Here is an 18,887-nt window from a genome sequence, read left to right as displayed (position 1 = left end):
ATTAACCCTTGGGATCCTGGGACTGCCTTCTCTCACAAAACAAGTCATGTTTTTCTTACACACTGGAGAGTTTTAGACAGGAAGTGGGGCGGACTTGGTCTCTCCACCTATCAAGGACTGACACATAAGTGTTATGATCTGGTGGTTTAGGAGCAACATGGGACGAGCTCTGAAGGAAGTGGTATCTGTACTGACCGCAGTCCCTAAGCTCAACACAACACTAGAAGTAGCCGTGGGATGCTCCTGTCACTCCCTAGGCACCTCGTCACAGCCTGAGAACTAACTACCCCTAAAGATAGAAACAGGAAAACTATCTTGCCTCAGAGAAAATCCCCAAAGGATTGATAGCCCCCCACAAATAATGACTGTGAGTGGAGAGGGAAAAGACATACACAGAATGAAACCAGGATGAGCACAGGAGGCCAGTCTAGCTTGATAGATAGGACAGGATGGAATACTGTGCGGTCAGTATAAAACACTACAAAAAATCCACGCAGAGTTTACAAAAATCTCCACACCTGACTAAAGGTGTGGAGGGTAAATCTGCTTCCCAGAGCTTCCAGCATCGCAGAATTAATTCATACTAACAAGCTGGATAAACATAGAAAGCACAGAACGGATAAGTCCACAACCTGTGGACAGAAAAGAGCAAGCAAGGACTTAGCTTTGCAGAACTGGTCAGGATAACAGGGAAATCCAAAGAGATGTGAATCCAACCAGGAACCATTGACAAGTGGCACCAGCTGAAGGAAAGAGCCAGGCTAAATAGCCGAGCAGAAAGAAAATCAGTGGAAGCAGCTGAAGACAGCTAAATCCAAGGAGCAGCCATACCACTTAAAACCACCGGAGGGAGCCCAAGAGCGGAATTCACAACAGTACCCCCCCCTTGAGGAGGGGTCACCGAACCCTCACCAGAGCCCCCAGGCCGATCAGGACGAGCCAAGTGAAAAGCACGAACCAAATCGGTGGCATGGACATCGGAGGCAACAACCCAAGAATTATCCTCCTGGCCATAACCCTTCCACTTGACAAGATACTGAAGCCTCCGCCTCGAAAAACGAGAATCCAAAATTTTCTCAACCTCATATTCCAACTCTCCCTCAACCAACACCGGGGCAGGAGGATCAACTGAGGGAACAACGGGCACCACATATCTCCGCAACAAAGATCTATGGAAAACATTATGAATGGCAAAAGAGGCTGGAAGAGCCAAACGAAAAGACACCGGATTAATAATTTCAGAAATTTTATAAGGACCAATAAATCGAGGCTTAAACTTAGGGGAAGAAACCTTCATAGGAACATGACGAGAAGACAACCAAACCAAATCCCCCACACGAAGCCGGGGACCAACACACCGACAGCGGTTAGCAAAACGTTGAGCCCTTTCCTGAGACAACGTCAAATTGTCCACCACACGAGTCCAAATCTGCTGCAGCCTGTCCACCACAGAATCCACACCAGGACAATCAGAAGGCTCAACCTGCCTAGAAGAAAAACGAGGATGAAAACCAAAATTACAAAAGAAAGGTGAAACCAAAGTAGCCGAACTAGCACGATTATTAAGGGCAAACTCGGCCAACGGCAAGAAAGCCACCCAATCATCCTAATCAGCAGACACAAAGCATCTCAAATAGGTCTCCAAGGTCTGATTAGTTCGCTCAGTTTGGCCATTAGTCTGAGGATGAAACGCCGAAGAAAAAGACAAATCAATGCCCATCCTAGCACAAAAGGCCCGCCAAAACCTAGAGACAAACTGAGAACCTCTGTCAGACACAATATTCTCCGGAATGCCATGCAAACGAACCACATGCTGAAAAAACAATGGAACCAAATCTGAGGAGGAAGGCAACTTAGGCAAAGGTACCAGATGGACCATTTTAGAGAACCGGTCACAAACAACCCAGATAACAGACATCTTCTGGGAAACAGGAAGATCCGAAATAAAATCCATGGAAATATGCGTCCAGGGCCTCTCAGGGACCGGCAAAGGCAAAAGCAACCCACTAGCGCGGGAACAGCAAGGTTTGGCTCGGGCGCAAGTCCCACAGGACTGCACAAAAGCACGCACATCGCGCGACAAGGAAGGCCACCAAAAGGACCTAGCAACCAAATCTCTGGTACCAAAAATCCCAGGATGACCAGGCAACAATGAACAATGAACCTCAGAAATCACCTTACTTGTCCATCCATCAGGAACAAACAGCTTCCCTACTGGACAGCGGTCAGGCCTATCAGCCTGAAATTCCCGAAGCACCCGCCGCAAATCAGGGGAGATGGCAGAAAGAATCACCCCTTCCTTAAGAATGCCAACCGGCTCAAGGACTCCAGGAGAATCAGGCGAAAAACTCCTAGAGAGGGCATCAGCCTTAACATTCTTAGATCCCGGAAGATACGAGACCACAAAATCAAAACGGGAGAAAAACAGGGACCATCGAGCCTGTCTAGGATTCAGCCGCTTGGCCGACTCGAGGTAAATCAGATTCTTATGATCAGTCAAGACCACAACGCGGTGCTTAGCTCCCTCAAGCCAATGTCGCCACTCCTCAAACGCCCACTTCATAGCCAACAACTCCCGATTGCCAACATCATAATTGCGTTCCGCAGGTGAAAACTTTCTGGAAAAAAAAAGCACACGGTTTCATCAAAGAACCATCAGAATCCCTCTGAGACAAAACGGCCCCTGCCCCAATCTCAGAAGCGTCAAACTCAACCTGAAAAGGAAGAGAAACATCCGGCTGACGCAACACAGGGGCAGAAGTAAATCGGCGTTTAAGCTCCCGAAAGGCCTCAACAGCCGCAGAGGACCAATTCGTCACATCAGCGCCTTTCTTCGTCAAATCAGTAAGGGGCTTAACCACACTGGAAAAGTTGGCAATGAAACGGCGATAGAAATTAGTAAAGCCCAAAAATTTTTGAAGGCTCTTCACAGATGTGGGTTGAATCCAGTCATGAATAGCTTGGACCTTAATAGGATCCATTTCCATAGACGAGGGAGAAAAATAAAACCCAAAAAAGAGACCTTCTGAACTCCGAATAGGCACTTAGACCCCTTCACAAATAAAGCATTATCACGAAGGATCTGGAACACCATCCTGACCTGCTTCACATTAGACTCCCAATCATCGGAAAAAATCAAAACATCATCCAAATATACGACCATGAATTTATCAAGATAATTGCGGAAAATATCATGCATGAAGGATTGGAACACAGATGGAGCATTAGAGAGCCCGAATGGCATCACAAGGTATTCAAAATGGCCTTCGGGCATATTAAATGCAGTTTTCCATTCGTCACCCTGTTTAATACGAACAAGATTATATGCCCCTCGGAGGTCAATCTTAGTAAACCAACTAGCCCCCTTAATCTGAGCAAACAAATCAGAAAGCAAAGGCAAGGGGTATTGGAATTTGACCGTGATCTTATTAAGAAGACGATAATCTATACAGGGTCTCAAGGAGCCATCCTTCTTGGCAACAAAAAAGAAACCCGCTCCCAATGGTGACGAAGATGGCCGAATATGCCCTTTCTCCAAAGATTCCTTAACATAGCTCCGCATGGCGGCATGCTCTGGCACAGACCGATTGAAAAGTCGGCCCTTAGGGAACTTACAACCAGGAATCAAGTTAATAGCACAATCACAGTCCCTATGTGGAGGAAGGGAACTGGACTTGGGCTCATCAAATACATCCTGGAAATCCGACAAAAACTCAGGGACCTCAGAAGAGGGGGAAGAGGAAATTGACATCAAAGGAACGTCACTATGTACCCCCTGACAACCCCAACTAGTCACAGACATAGTTTTCCAATCCAGCACCGGATTATGTTCCCGCAACCATGGAAAACCCAGTACAACAACATCATGCAGGTTATGCAACACCAGAAAACGGCAATTTTCCTGATGTGCAGGAGCCATGTACATGGTCATCTGCGTCCAGTACTGAGGTTTATCCTTGGCCAATGGAGTAGCATCAATGCCCCTCAAAGGAATAGGGCTCTGTAAAGGCTGCAAGGAAAAACCACAGCGCCTGGCAAATTCTAAGTCCATTAAGTTCAGGGCAGCGCCTGAATCCACAAATGCCATGACAGAAAAGGACGACAATGAGCAAATCAGGGTCACAGATAAAAGAAATTTAGGCTGTACAGTACTAATGGTAACAGACCTAGCGACCCTCCTAGTACGTTTAGGGCAATCAGAAATAACATGAGCAGAATCACCACAGTAAAAACACAGCTTATTCTGACGTCTGAATTCCTGCCGTTCTGTTCAAGTCAAAATCCTATCACATTGCATAGGTTCAGGACTCTGCTCAGAGGACACTGCCATATGGTGCATAGCTTTACGCTCGCGCAAACGCCGATCAATCTGAATGGCTAGAGACATAGATTCGCTCAAACCAGTAGGCGTAGGGAAGCCCACCATAACATCTTTAAGGGCTTCAGAAAGACCTTTTCTGAAAATAGCAGCCAGGGCATCCTCATTCCATTTAGTGAGCACAGACCATTTCCTAAATTTCTGGCAATATAACTCTGCCGCTTCCTGACCTTGACACAAGGCCAACAGGGTTTTTTCTGCATGATCCACAGAATTAGGTTCGTCATACAATAATCCGAGCACTTGAAAAAATGCGTCTACATTCAGCAATGCCGGATCCCCTGATTCAAGGGAGAATGCCCAGTCCTGAGGGTCACCACGCAGCAAGGATATGATGATTTTAACTTGCTGAATGGGATCACCAGAAGAACGGGGTTTCAAAGCAAAAAACAACTTGCAGTTATTTTTAAAGTTCAAAAACTTGGATCTGTCCCCAAAAAACAAATCAGGAGTAGGAATTCTAGGCTCTAAAGCCGGAGTCTGGACAACATAATCTTGGATGCTCTGTACTCTTGCAGCAAGTTGATCCACACGAGAAAACAAACCCTGAACATCCATGTCAGTGCATAAATCCAGAACCACCCAGAGATCAAGAGGAAAAAAAAGACAAAACAGAGCACAGAAAAAAAAATGGCTCAGAATTTTTTCCTTCTTTTGAGATGCATTTAATTCATTTTTGGCCACTTGTACTGTTATGATCTGGTGGTTTAGGAGCAACATGGGACGAGCTCTGAAGGAAGTGGTATCTGTACTGACCGCAGTCCCTAAGCTCAACACAACACTAGAAGTAGCCGTGGGATGCTCTTAACACTCCCTAGGCATCTCGTCACAGCCTAAGAGCTAACTACCCCTAAAGATAGAAACAGGAAAACTATCTTGCCTCAGAGAAAATCCCCAAAGGATAGATAGCCCCCCACAAATAATGACTGTGAGTGGAGAGGGAAAAGACATACACAGAATGAAACCGTGATGAGTACAGGAGGCCAGTCTAGCTTGATAGATAGGACAGGATGGAATACTGTGCGGTCAGTATAAAACACTACAAAAAATACACGCAGAGTTTACAAAAATCTCCACACCTGATTAAAGGTGTGGAGGGTAAATCTGCTTCCCAGAGCTTCCAGCATCACAGAATTAATTCATACTAACAAGCTGGACAAACATAGAAAGCACAGAACGGATAAGTCCACAACCTGTGGACAGAAAAGAGCAAGCAAGGACTTAGCTTTGCAGAACTGGTCAGGATAACAGGGAAATCCAAAGAGATGTGAATCCAACCAGGAACCATTGACATGTGGCACCAGCTGAAGGAAAGAGCCAGGCTAAATAGCCGAGCAGAAAGAAAATCAGTGGAAGCAGCTGAAGACAGCTAAATCCAAGGAGCAGCCATACCACTTAAAACCACCGGAGGGAGCCCAAGAGCAGAACTCACAAAAGTGCCACTTACAACCACCGGAGGGAGCCCAAGAGCGGAATTCACAACACATAAGCCCACAAGATGGGCGACGAATGGGCGGTCATGGGGGATGTAACAGAGGCTGGACAAGGTGGCTTCCGGGACAGAGACAGAACTGACATAACAGGTATTGACACACAGAGGGGCGGAGAGTGGGAGGAGAATGGGGAGGGGTTAAGACCGGAAGTGGGGCAGGGTTGGTGTTAGAAGGTGTCAAAAAGGGGCAGGGCACCTGTCAAAACCCGGAAGTGGGCGTTTTGATGAGAACTGGGTGCTCTTACTATGTAGCTCAGAAGGAAGAGTAGCCGACTGGTGCACAGGAGCTGCTAGGTTTAAATCCTGACAGCTTTTCTCTGTCAAATTCTCCACACACAGCTCCTCTCTGTCATATTCCCCACGCATATTGATCCTCTGTTATATTGCCCCCCCCACATACACACAGCTCCTATGCATAATATTCCCCACACATAGCTCCTCTCCATCATATCCCCCCACAAAATGCTCTATGAAACACTGTTGGCAAAATGTTAGAAATTGTTCTGAAGTGAGATATTAATTAAATCTTATCAGAGGGGGTGTACTCATTTATACTGAGCAATGTTTATTAAAATTTATAAAACGCAGAACATAATTACAGTATCTTTCCTGCATGTCTTCTCATGTTTTACAAGATACAATTTGTGTATGAAAGATTTCCCACATTCTGAACATGCTTCAATGCATGACTTCTCTCATCGCTTATAAGACTTGATTTTTTTGTAAATCACATTCCACATTGTATATATGAAAAAGGTTTCTCCCCGTGTGAATTCTTTGATGTCTAACAAGATGTGATTTATCTCTAAAACATTTCCCACATTCTTAAGATGAATATGGAGTCTCTCTAGTATGAATGCTCTGATGTCTACTAAGACTCCCTTTAACGCTAAAGGATTTTCCACATTCTGAACATGAATATGGCTTCTCTCCTGTGTGAATTCTCTGATGTATTATAAGACTCCCTTTATCTGTGAAGAACTTTCCACATTCTGAACATGAAAATGGCTTTTCTCCTGTGTGAATTCTCTCATGCACAGCAACTTGTGATTTATATAAAAAACATTTCCCACATTCTGAACATGAAAATGGCTTCTCTCCTGTGTGAATTCTCTGATGTGTAATAAGATACCCTTTATATGTGAAGGCCTTCCCACATTCTGAACATGAAAATGGCCTCTCTCCTGTGTGAATTCTCTGATGTGTAATGAGACTCCCTTTTTCTGTGAATGACTTCCCACATACTGAACACGAAAATGGCTTTTCTCCTGTGTGAATTCTCTGATGTATAATAAGATACCCTTTATATGTGAAGGCCTTCCCACATTCTGAACATGAAAATGGCTTCTCTCCTGTGTGAATTCTCTGATGTGTAATAAGACTCCCTCTTTCTGAGAAGGACTTCCCACATACTGAACATGAAAATGGCTTTTCTCCTGTATGAATTCTCTGATGTGTAATAAGAGACCCTTTATATGTGAAGGCCTTCTCACATTCTGAACATGAAAATGGCTTTTCTCCTGTGTGAATTTTTTGATGTATAATAAGATACCGCTTATCTATGAAGGACTTCCTACATACTGAACAGGAATATGGCTTTTCACCCGTGTGAATTCTCTGATGTGTATTAAGCCTCCCTTTACATGTGAAGGCCTTCCCACATTCTGAACATGAATATGGCTTTTCTCCTGTGTGAATTCTCTCATGTCTAACAAATTTTGATTTATTTGTAAATAATTTTCCACATTCTGAACAAGAGTATGGCTTCTCTCCTTTGTGTTTTCTTTGTGTTAAAAAATCTGAGCTTCTAGTAATTTCCTTGTCACACTGAAATCTTGTATCCACTTTGTAACCAGGAATTGTAGTAACAACGTGAGATTGCTCAGGAGAAGGTTCCTCATGATTAGGATTATTACAAAGTGAAGTACTGTGAAGTCCAGGAGGTCCATGAAGGGTAATGAGGTTTTCTCCATTAGAGTGCTTCCTGATATCTTCTTTTTTACAATTTAGTGATAAACCGTTAATTTCACAAGGATTTCCTATAAGGAAGAAAGATAGATTATAATAATAATAATAATTTTTATTTATATAGCGCCAACATATTCCGCAGCGCTTTACAAATTATAGAGGGGACTTGTACAGACAATAGACATTACAGCATAACAGAAATACAGTTCAAAACAGATACCAGGAGGAGTGAGGGCCCTGCTCGCAAGCTTACAAACTATGGGGAAAAGGGGAGACACGAGAGGTGGATGGTAACAATTGCTTTAGTTATTCGGACCAGCTATAGTGTAAGGCTCAGGTGTTCATGTAAAGCTGCATGAACCAGTATGTAGCAGTACAGACACAGAGGGCTAATACTGCATAAAGTGTATGAGAACATGATGCGAGGAACCTTTTTTTTTTTTTTTTATTATAAATAGGCCACACAGGGATCGTTAGGTTAATGCATTGAGGCGGTAGGCCAGTCTGAACAAATAAGTTTTTAGGGCACGCTTAAAACTGTGGGGATTGGGGATTAATCGTATTAACCTAGGTAGTGCATTCCAAAGAATCGGCGCAGCACGTGTAAAGTCTTGGAGACGGGAGTGGGAGGTTCTGATTATTGAGGATGCTAACCTGAGGTCATTAGCGGAGCGGAGGGCACGGGTAGGGTGGTAGACTGATACCAGGGAGGAGATGTAGGGTGGTGCTGAGCCATGGAGTGCTTTGTGGATGAGGGTAGTAGTTTTGTACTGGATTCTGGAGTGGATGGGTAGCCAGTGTAATGACTGGCACAGGGTAGAGGCATCGGTGTAACGGTTGGTGAGGAATATGATCCTGGCTGCAGCATTCAGGACAGATTGGAGTGGGGAGAGTTTGGTAAGAGGGAGGCCGATTAGTAGAGAGTTACAATAGTCCAGACGAGAATGAATAAGTGAAACAGTAAGAGTTTTTGCAGAGTCGAAAGTAAGAAAAGGGCGAATTCTAGAAATGTTTTTGAGATGCAGGTAAGAAGAGCGAGCCAGTGATCGGATGTAGGGGGTGAATGAAAGGTCAGAATCAAGGATGACCCCAAGGCAGCGGGCATGTTGCTTTGGAGTAATGGTGGAACCGCACACCATTGGATTAGATTGGATGTGAATTTCTTCTACAACTCTAAAAAGATTTCTACATTTATTTTATGGAGCTCACAATGAAGAACCTCGTCAGTGAAAGGACAGGTAATAAGGAGTATATGGACTTTTCAAAAGCTTTTAATACGGTGCCACACCAAAGGTTGATACATAAAATGAAAACAATGGGAACAGGGGAAAATATGTGCAAGTGGGTTGAGAGCTGGCTCAGGGATAAAAAACAAAGGGTGGTTATTAATGAAGCACACTCGGACTGGGCCGTGGATAGCAGTGGGGTACCACAGGGGTCAGTATTGGGCCCGCTTTTTTTTAACATATTTATTAATGACCTTGTAGGGGGCATTCAGAGCAGAATTTCAATATTTGCCGATGACACTAAACTCTGCAGTTTAATCAATACAGAGGAGGACAATTTTATATTACAGGATGATTTATGTAAACTAGAAGCTTGGGCTGATAAATGGTAAATGAGCCTTAATGTGGATAAATGTAAGGTCATGCACTTGGGTAGAAGTAATAAGATGTATAACTATGTGCTTAATTCTAAAACACTGGGCAAAACCATAACTGAAAAAGACCTGGGTGTATGGGTGGATGACAAACTCATATTCAGTGGCCAGTGTCAGGCAGCTCCTACTAAGGCAAATAAAATAATGGGATGCATTAAAAGAGGCATAGATGCTCATGAGGAGAACATAATTTTACCTCTATACAAGTCACTAGTGCGACCACACTTAGAATACTGTGCACAGTTCTGGTCTCCGGTGTATAAGAAAGACATAGCTGAACTAGAGCGGGTGCAGAGAAGAGCGACCAAGGTTATTAGAGGACTGGGGGGTCTGCAATACCAAGATAGGTTATTACACTTGGGGCTATTTAGTTTGGAAAAACGAAGACTAAGGGGTGATCTTATGTTAATGTAAAAATATATGTGGGGACAGTACAAAGACCTTTCTGATGATCTATTTACTCTAAGACCTGAGACGGGGACAAGGGGGCATCCTCTACGTCTGGAGGAAAGAAGGTTTAAGCATAACAACAGACGCGGGTTCTTTACTGTAAGAGCAGTGAGACTATGGAACTCTCTGCCGTATGATGTTGTAATGAGTGATTCATTACTTACATTTAAGAGGGGACTGGATACCTTTGTGGAAAAGTATAATGTTACAGGTTATATATACTAGATTCCTTGATAGGGCGTTGATCCAGGGAACTAGTCTGATTGCTGTATGTGGAGTCGGGAAGGAATTTTTTTCCCCAATGTGGAGCTTACTCTTTGCCACATGCTTTTTTTGCCTTCCTCTGGATCAACATGTTAGGGCATGTTAGGTTAGGCTATGGGGTGAACTAGATTTACTTAAAGTCTCCATTTAACCTTAAATACTATGTTACTCTGTAACTATAACATTAGCACAATGACAGGTAAAGTGAGGAACACTTATACACTGGTGACATTGGCACAATTCGGGGTGGAGATTAGACAATAAATAGTTCTTAAAGGGACCCCGCCATCAGGATTTACCCCTCAATATACCACCAGTGCCATTTTACTCTCTCAAGCTTCCTATCACGCCCTTAGAGTAGAAAAGGGTCCATGCAATTAAAAATGGAGTTTTAATATTTCATTACCGTATGCAAATGAGATAGACTAGTCACAAAGGTGACCGTACATCTGCGAGTAGCCGAGCTCCAGCCACCGTAATCATGTCCTCAGTATGCCGAAGGGCAGGAAAGGAAACCTTAGAAGACTGCAATAGCTCTGAAGGAACATTAACTCCTTAGGACCAAGCCACGTTGTAAGTTACTTATGTTAATGACCGAACCTCATTCTGACCAGCGTCACTTTATGTGATAACTCTGGAGCTTCCACACATCCCACTGATTCCGAGATTGTTTTCTGTGACATATTGTACTTCATGTTTGTGGTAAATTGTGGTCATAATTATTTGAGTTTATTTATGAAAATATCAAAAATTTGACAAAAAAATTAAGAGTATTTCAGATTTTACTATTTTTTTATTTTTATCCCCTTAAACCATATAATTAAATAACCAAAAATAGTTCATAAATAACATTTCCCACATGTCTACTTTACATCAGAGTCATTTTTGAAACATTTTTTTGTTAGGAAGTTATAAGGGTTAAAAGTTTATGAAAAATTTCTTTTTTTTCCAACAAAATTTACAAAACCTTATTAATTTAGAGACCATCTCACATTTGAAGTGACTTTGAGGGGCCTATGTGACAGAAAATACCAAAAGTGACACCATTCGAAAAACGGCACCCCTCAAGGTGCTGAAAACCACATTCAAGAGGTTTATTACCCTTCAGGTTCTTCACAGGAATTAATGAAATGTGGAAGGAAAAAAATACATATTTTAATTTTTGCACCACAAAAAATGTTGCTTTAGCTCCAAACTTTTAATGTTCACAAAAGTAAAAGCAGAAAATGCACCATACAATTTGTTCTACAATTTCTCCTAAGTACGCTGATACCCCATATGTGGGAGGAAACTACTGTGTGGGCGCATGGCAAGACTCAGAAGGTAAGGAGAACCATTTGACTTTTGGAGCTCAAAATCGGACGACATAGATAGCGGATGCCACGTCGCGTTTGCAAAGCCCCTGCTATGCCTAAGCAGTGGAAACCCCCCACAACTGACCCCATTTTGGAAATTAGATCCCTCAAGGAATATATCTAGAGATATGGTTTCACAAAATGTTATACATTGAACTGTGGGGAAAAAGTTACATTTTTACCATTATATTGTTGTTTTAGCCCCAGATTTTACATTTTCACAAGGGGAAATGGGTAAAAAGGACCACATAATTTGTTACACAATTTCTGCTGAACGTGGAAATATCCCATATGATGCTGTGCAGTACTGCATACCCACACGGTGAGACTTGGGAGGAAAAAAGTGTTATTTCCCTCCTGGAGCGCAGATTTTCCTAGAATAGTTTGCGGACTCCATATACAGAACCCATAAGTGTTAGAAGAGCAGAATTCCCCTCAAGTGACCCCATTTTTGAAATTGCACCCCTCTGGGAATTTATCCACAGGTTCAGTGATGTATTTGACTCCATGGGTGTTCTCCAGAAACAAGCAGCAGTGGATGGTGCAAAGTGATAATGCAAATATGCCATTGTAGTGCCCAGTATGTTGCAGTGTCCATACATTATGCCCAGTACAATGTAGTCCAAGTACATTGTAGTGCCCAGTAGATTGTAGGGCCCAGTTCATTATAGTGAATATACATGGTAGTGCCCAGTAAGTTGCAGTGTCCATACATTGTAGTGCCCAGTACATTATGCCCAGTACACTGTGGTTCTGAGTATATTGTAGTGCCCAGTAGGTTGTAGTGCCATGTACATTGAAGTGCCTGTAAATCCCAGTGCCCAGTACATTGTAGTACCCGTACATTGTAGTGCCCAGTACTTAGCAGGGCCCAGTACATTATAGAGTGCAGGACATTGTAGTGCCCAGAAAGCTGCAGTACCCGAACATCGCAGTGTCCAATACATTGTAGTGCTCATATATTGTAGTGCTTAGCAAGCTGACGTGCCCATGCATCGCAGTGCCAAGTTGTAGTGCCTAGTCAATGCAGTGACCGTACATTGCAGTGCCCAGTAAATTATAGAGCCCAGTACATTATAGTACTCATATATTGTAGTGCCTGTTGTGAATTCTGTGGCAGAGCTCCCTCCTGTGGTCACAAGTGGTACTTCGGCTGATTCTCTCTGTAAGCTTCCGTTGGTGGAGGGAAGTGGTACTGCGGCTTCTGAGTTTCCTCCCTCAGGTGATGTGGTGAGGTCGTTAGGTGCTGCTCTACTTAACTCCACCTAGTGCTTTGATCCTGGCTTCCTGTCAATGTTCCAGTATTGGACTTGTTTTCCTCCTGGATCGTTCCTGTGGCCTGCTGCTCTGCATAGCTAAGTTTTCCTTTGCTATTTTGTTTGCTTTTCTTCTGTCCAGCTTATCTATTTGTTTGCTGGAAGCTCTGGGACGCAGAGGGTGTACCTCCGTGCCGTTAGTTCGGTACGGAGAGGGTCTTTTTGCGCCCTTTGCGTGGTTTTTAGGGTTTTGTGTTGACCGCAAAGTTACCTTTCCTATCCTCGCTCTGTTCAGAAAGTCGGGCCTCACTTTGCTAAATCTATTTCATCTCTACGTTTGTCTTTTCATCTTACTCACAGTCATTATATGTGGGGGGCTGCCTTTTCCTTTGGGGTATTTCTCTGAGGCAAGGTAGGCTTATCTTCAGGCTAGCTAGTTTCTCAGGCTGTGCCGAGTTGCATAGGTAGCGTTAGGCGCAATCCACGGCTGCCTCTAGTGTTGTTGGATAGGATTAGGGATTGCGGTCAACAGAGTTCCCACGTCTCAGAGCTCGTTCTATGTTTTTGGATTATTGTCAGATCACTGTATGTGCTCTGACCTCTATGTTCACTGTTGTACTGAGTTGCCTAATCATAACAAGTGCCCAGTACATTGTAGTGCCAGTCATTGTAGTGCCCATATAATTTAGTGCCCATACATTGTAGTATCCAGTACATTGTAGTGCCAATATATTGTAATGCCCAGTGCAATATGCCCAGTAGACTGCAGTGCCCAGTACCTTGTAGTGCCTGTACATTGTAGTGCCCATACATTATGCCCAGCTTGCGCTTCTGGAGACGCCCACCCTGTAAATTAAGCGGTCTCTACTTGCTGCAGAAATGCCAAATATATGGACGCTAACTGCGGTTTACGCACAATATGGGGCTCAGGAGGAGGAGGTATTTGGATTTGGGAGTGAATTGAGATGAAGCTCTTATTGGGAACATTTTAAAAGCCATTTTGATTCACATTTATCCTGTGCTCTACACTGAGCACTTACATCGGGGTTTCCATCTAAATATACAAATACGTGATCCAGACGAAACCTCGAGGGATCCAATCACTAATGAAGCAGCACAGTTACTGTCTAGCCTTTGTTCAGCGTTGTCCGTCTCTTCAAAGATGCACAAAACTGTGGCCAACAGCACATTTATGCACGCTTGACACAGCCGGATCACCTGTTCTATGGCGTCCACTGTGTCTCTATCTGCCTTATTATAGGGAATCTTCTGTCAGAGGTTCTGTCCGAATCACAAGCTCAGTCATTTATATGGTAGAACGGGACTTGTAGAAGGAAAATATGGATGGAAAGGATGGAAGGAATATTAATAAAAGTAAAGGAAAACAAAATCTGTGCTTCCTAAATCATTAAGAAGAGGTGTGAAAGCGGATCCATTATTCATCGGTGCACCACCGGACTCTACAGGAGCAGCCGCGCCATCACCGGACACTTCTGCTGTGATGTGGACAGAAGATAAAGCTTCACTGCACCGGAGATACCACACACCGGTCATCCTCATCACACGCCGGTCATTATCATTACACGCTGCTCATCATCAGACGTTGCTAATCATCATCATCGCATGCAGGTCATCATCACGTGCCGGTCATTATTCCATACCTGTGGAAACATCTCCCGGAATCTCCTCCTTCCCGTGACTCACACACGGCTCATCCCCCCTCGTCATCGCTTCTTCTTCTGTCTCATCCTTCACTTTATTCTTAGTCGGATCTTCCTCCTGATATTTCAGATGTAACAATCAGCACAATACAAGAAACCACCAAAATCTGTGACCTCTATGACCTCGATCAGAAATGTCCCCCCATATACAGATCCGGTACAGGGCTCAGCACCGTCTACCTGATGATCCTCCGGGATGTTGCGATTCTCCTCCGGACAGTCCTGGGGACACAGAGGACGGGAACATCTCTCTGGTGGATTTCTCCTCCTGGATCCATCTATGGAGACACACAGACTGAATACATGACCGGCCGTGCATCTGTCTATATATGAGACTCGTCTCTCAGTACCGGTAATTCTAGGTTTATGTATCAGGGACTAAATTACATTGTTGTGGTCCTCACCACCGGTACCGAGGTCCCAGCACATTGTGGCCCCAAGTATGAAGTGATAATCAGCGATACCAAAGCCTAATGCTCTCTGCTCTGCACTCGGAGGATGAGGACCCTGAGGAGAGGGACAGAGAAGACCCTTGTCAGTCAGATGGAGGAACCGCACTAAGAAACACAACTTCTCCAAGTTTCCTCTCCACCAGGGATGGAACCACAGAGGAGCTGGAGAAAGCTCCACATTTCTATCCAGCGGTTTCTTCTCTCCTAATTCACCGTTATGGAGATTGGGGGAAGGACAGTTACCATTTACCAGTGATTGCTTTCTGAGAGCTCATGAAGTCACCATGAGGACACGGCCTCCCTCCTCCTGGACAGAATCCTCTGGGGTCACTAAGAGGAGAGAACCTGCCGTCCTCCTATTAATAGACGAGTTGCTGCATTTTTATTCTTTTTTAAAGAGAGATCTCAACATCTGCCTCAACATAAAGAGTAAAACAGGCAGCAAGTGCACGGGAGGACGGTGTTGTGGGGAGCCCCCGATACACAACGGTTAGTGCCGATGAATGTGTAGAAAGGACAACTAGAGAGCAGGTACCGAGGTCATGGGCGCTTACTGATGTACACGGGGAGCCGAGGAGAGATTGTCTGGTCAGATTCCACAAAGCCCCATAATACATATTCATCTGAACGAACAACCCTTTACGGAAGACTTACACTGATTATTATCACCATTGTGCGGCCCGATGTCCCTGCGGGGCCAACACCTGCGTCACCATCCCACTTACATTGTTCTGCTCAGACCACATGAAGAGGAAGAGCGGACCCCCTGACATTTTGCGGTCGTTGAGCCCTTGAGGCTAGGACCCCGTCCCGTGCATTTTGACGTCATGTAAAAAGGCTCGTTAACCCCTTCCTGATATCCTATGCTTATGCATTGAGAATGTCAGGTGCGCGTCTGTGGAGCCAGCTCAGATTCCTGCTGTTTAACCACTTGACTGCTGTTGACAGCCTGACAGTGTCATTTAAAGGGAACCTGTCATGTAATGTTAATAACCTGCAGACATGGGGTTAACCGGCAGGTTAATAACATATTGAACCTGTCCGGTGTCAGCACTGAGGGGAAATTAACTTTAGTCCCACTCAGCAGCGTTCGGCTTCCATAAAGTTTTGGCCGGAGCAGCTACAGTCACCGGTCAGTGTATAGACAGTGGCGGCTATTACCGTGGCTCCGGCATTGACTGACAGCCAGCTCAGTATTAGAGTCGGCACTGACTGACAGCCAGCTCAGCATTACAGCCGGCACTGACTGATAGCCAGCTCAGCATTAGAGCCAGCACTGACTGACAGCCAGCTCAGCATTAGAGCCGGCACTGACTGACAGCCAGCTCAGCATTAGAGTTGGCTATGACCGTCTGTGGCCTCCAGAAGACCCCTGTCTCAGCCGCCAAGGATTTCCTATGACGTCCGGTATGAACAGGATCTCAGGTTAAAGTCCCCATTAGTTTTACTTTATTTCCAAAAATTAGAACAGAAAAATAAATGTATCAACAAACATACTTGTCATTGTCACATGAGGATTTATCCCACACGGTAAACACATCACAAACACCTCCCCAAAGATGCAATGAAAGCACAACGATCAAAAAGTCACAGATGCCCCAAACTGATCCCAAAAGGTCAGCGCTGCATTCAAGAAGAGAAGCCGTCACACCGCTCCGATAACGGAAGATAAAGTGATCGGCCTCAGGGAAACGGCTGATATTATAATCCAGAAAATATATAAAACCACAAACAAGATTGGTGTCACCATAACTGACCCAGAAAATCACAGCGAGGTCGTTATTACCGCCCAATAAATGCCGAGAATAAAAACAAACAATAAATGTGGAAATTTATTATTTTTTATTAACCATTTCCCCTTATCGGAAATTTTCTTCCTGTTTTCCAGCTCATTATACGGTAAAATAAAAAATCCATGATGGAAAAAACCACAAGATCTCAAACGTCTGTGGATGGAAAATAAAAATGTTGTGTCTTATGGAAGAAGAAAATGCAAAAATGGAAATTTGCCCCATCAGGATGAGGCTGAAACATTGATATTGATTTCTAGGATTGCTGCGTCCTATAGGAGGCGCTAGAGACCCTTCTCTGTATCTGGGGAGAGGAAATTTGCATATCTTATTTCCCATGGGGCACACAAGTGTCAGCCAAGAAGGAGGAGCTGGACGCCGACCACGACCGATGATGAGATTCTGAGGGACGGACGAGCGACAGCGGATTAGGGGGAAAATCACCTGTAAATTAACCCCGACTCTGCTGAGTAACAATCCACGACAGACTTAGGGAAAGAAGTCACAGGAGAGAACGGACAGAAGGACGGGACATCTGCAGAGAAAATGTGACCGAGGCTCTAAGGAAGGAGAAAGATTCTGAAAGAAGCCGCCGAGGACGAAGACTCAAGACTGATGAAGACGAAACAACAGCGGAGAAACCGCGACTCACAGATCAGAAGAAAATAATCAGGAAATGAAAGCTGTTGTCACATGGAGAAAATGTAGAGAAAACCAGAGCAAGTCTGGAGAAAACTCATCTATTATAGGACATATCATCACATCCACCGGAGCCAACAAGGAGCCTCTCACCTCGTGGTGTAAGAGGCCGGAGCTCCTCCATCATCACATCCTGGTACCGATCCTGGTGTCCTTCTAGATACTCCCACTCCTCCATGGAGAGATAGACAGCGACGTCCTGACACCTTATAGGAACCTGACAACAGCCACACCGTCATCACCCAGAATCCTCCAGTGCTGTATAATCTCCCAGCAGTCACCTCTCCGCTCATCACCCAGAATCCTCCAGTGCTGTATAATGTCCCAGCAGTCACCTCTCCGCTCATCACCCAGAATCCTCCAGTGTCGTCCTTTATAATGTCCCAGCAGTCACCTCTCCGCTCATCACCCAGAATCCTCCAGTGCTGTATAATGTCCCAGCAGTCACCTCTCAGCTCATCACCAAGAATCCTCCAGTGCTGTATAATGTCCAGCAGTCACCTCTCCGCTCATCACCCAGAATCCTCCAGTCCTGTATAATGTCCCAGCAGTCACCTCTCCGCTCATCACCCAGAATCCTCCAGTCCTGTATAATGTCCCAGCAGTCACCTCTCCGCTCATCACCCAGAATCCTCCAGTGCTGTATAATGTCCCAGCAGTCACCTCTCCGCTCATCACCCAGAATCCTCCAGTCCTGTATAATGTCCCAGCAGTCACCTCTCCACTCATCACCCAGAATCCTCCAGTCTTGTATAATGTCCCAGCAGTCACCTCTCCACTCATCACCCAGAATCCTCCAGTCCTGTATAATGTCCCAGCAGTCACCTCTCCGCTCATCACCCAGAATCCTCCAGTGCCGTCCTGTATAATGTCCCAGCAGCCACCTCTCCACTCATCACCCAGAATCCTCCAGTGCCGTCCTGTATAATGTCCCAGCAGTCACCTCTCCGCTCATCACCCAGAATCCTCCAGTGCTGTATAATGTCCCAGCAGTCACCTCTCCGCTCATCACCCAGAATCCTCCAGTCCTGTATAATGTCCCAGCAGTCACCTCTCCGCTCATCACCCAGAATCCTCCAGTGCTGTATAATGTCCCAGCAGTCACCTCTCCGCTCATCACCCAGAATCCTCCAGTCCTGTATAATGTCCCAGCAGTCACCTCTCCGCTCATCACCCAGAATCCTCCAGTGCTGTATAATCTCCCAGCAGTCACCTCTCCGCTCATCACCCAGAATCCTCCAGTCCTGTATAATGTCCCAGCAGTCACCTCTCCGCTCATCACCCAGAATCCTCCAGTCCTGTATAATCTCCCAGCAGTCACCTCTCCGCTCATCACCCAGAATCCTCCAGTCCTGTATAATCTCCCAGCAGTCACCTCTCCGCTCAGCAGCTCAATCATCTT

The 18,887-nt window shown here is 44.9% G+C and overlaps 1 protein-coding gene and 1 pseudogene across 1 annotated transcript in view; one reads left to right on the top strand and one right to left on the bottom strand.

Moving 5' to 3' along the window:
- Positions 1 to 18,887, top strand: part of LOC138657427 (zinc finger protein 84-like) — a 729,030-nt gene that overhangs the window by 205,195 nt on the left and 504,948 nt on the right. The gene's annotated exons all lie outside the window — the stretch shown is intronic.
- The window catches only part of LOC138657471 (zinc finger protein 585A-like), a 92,959-nt pseudogene continuing 80,495 nt past the window's right edge, over positions 6,424 to 18,887 (bottom strand).

The sequence above is a fragment of the Ranitomeya imitator genome, chromosome 1, assembly GCF_032444005.1.
Source record: "Ranitomeya imitator isolate aRanImi1 chromosome 1, aRanImi1.pri, whole genome shotgun sequence".
Taxonomy (NCBI): Eukaryota; Metazoa; Chordata; class Amphibia; order Anura; family Dendrobatidae; genus Ranitomeya; species Ranitomeya imitator.
Note: the sequence above shows the minus strand (reverse complement) of the source record. Positions and strands in the feature narration are given on the sequence as shown.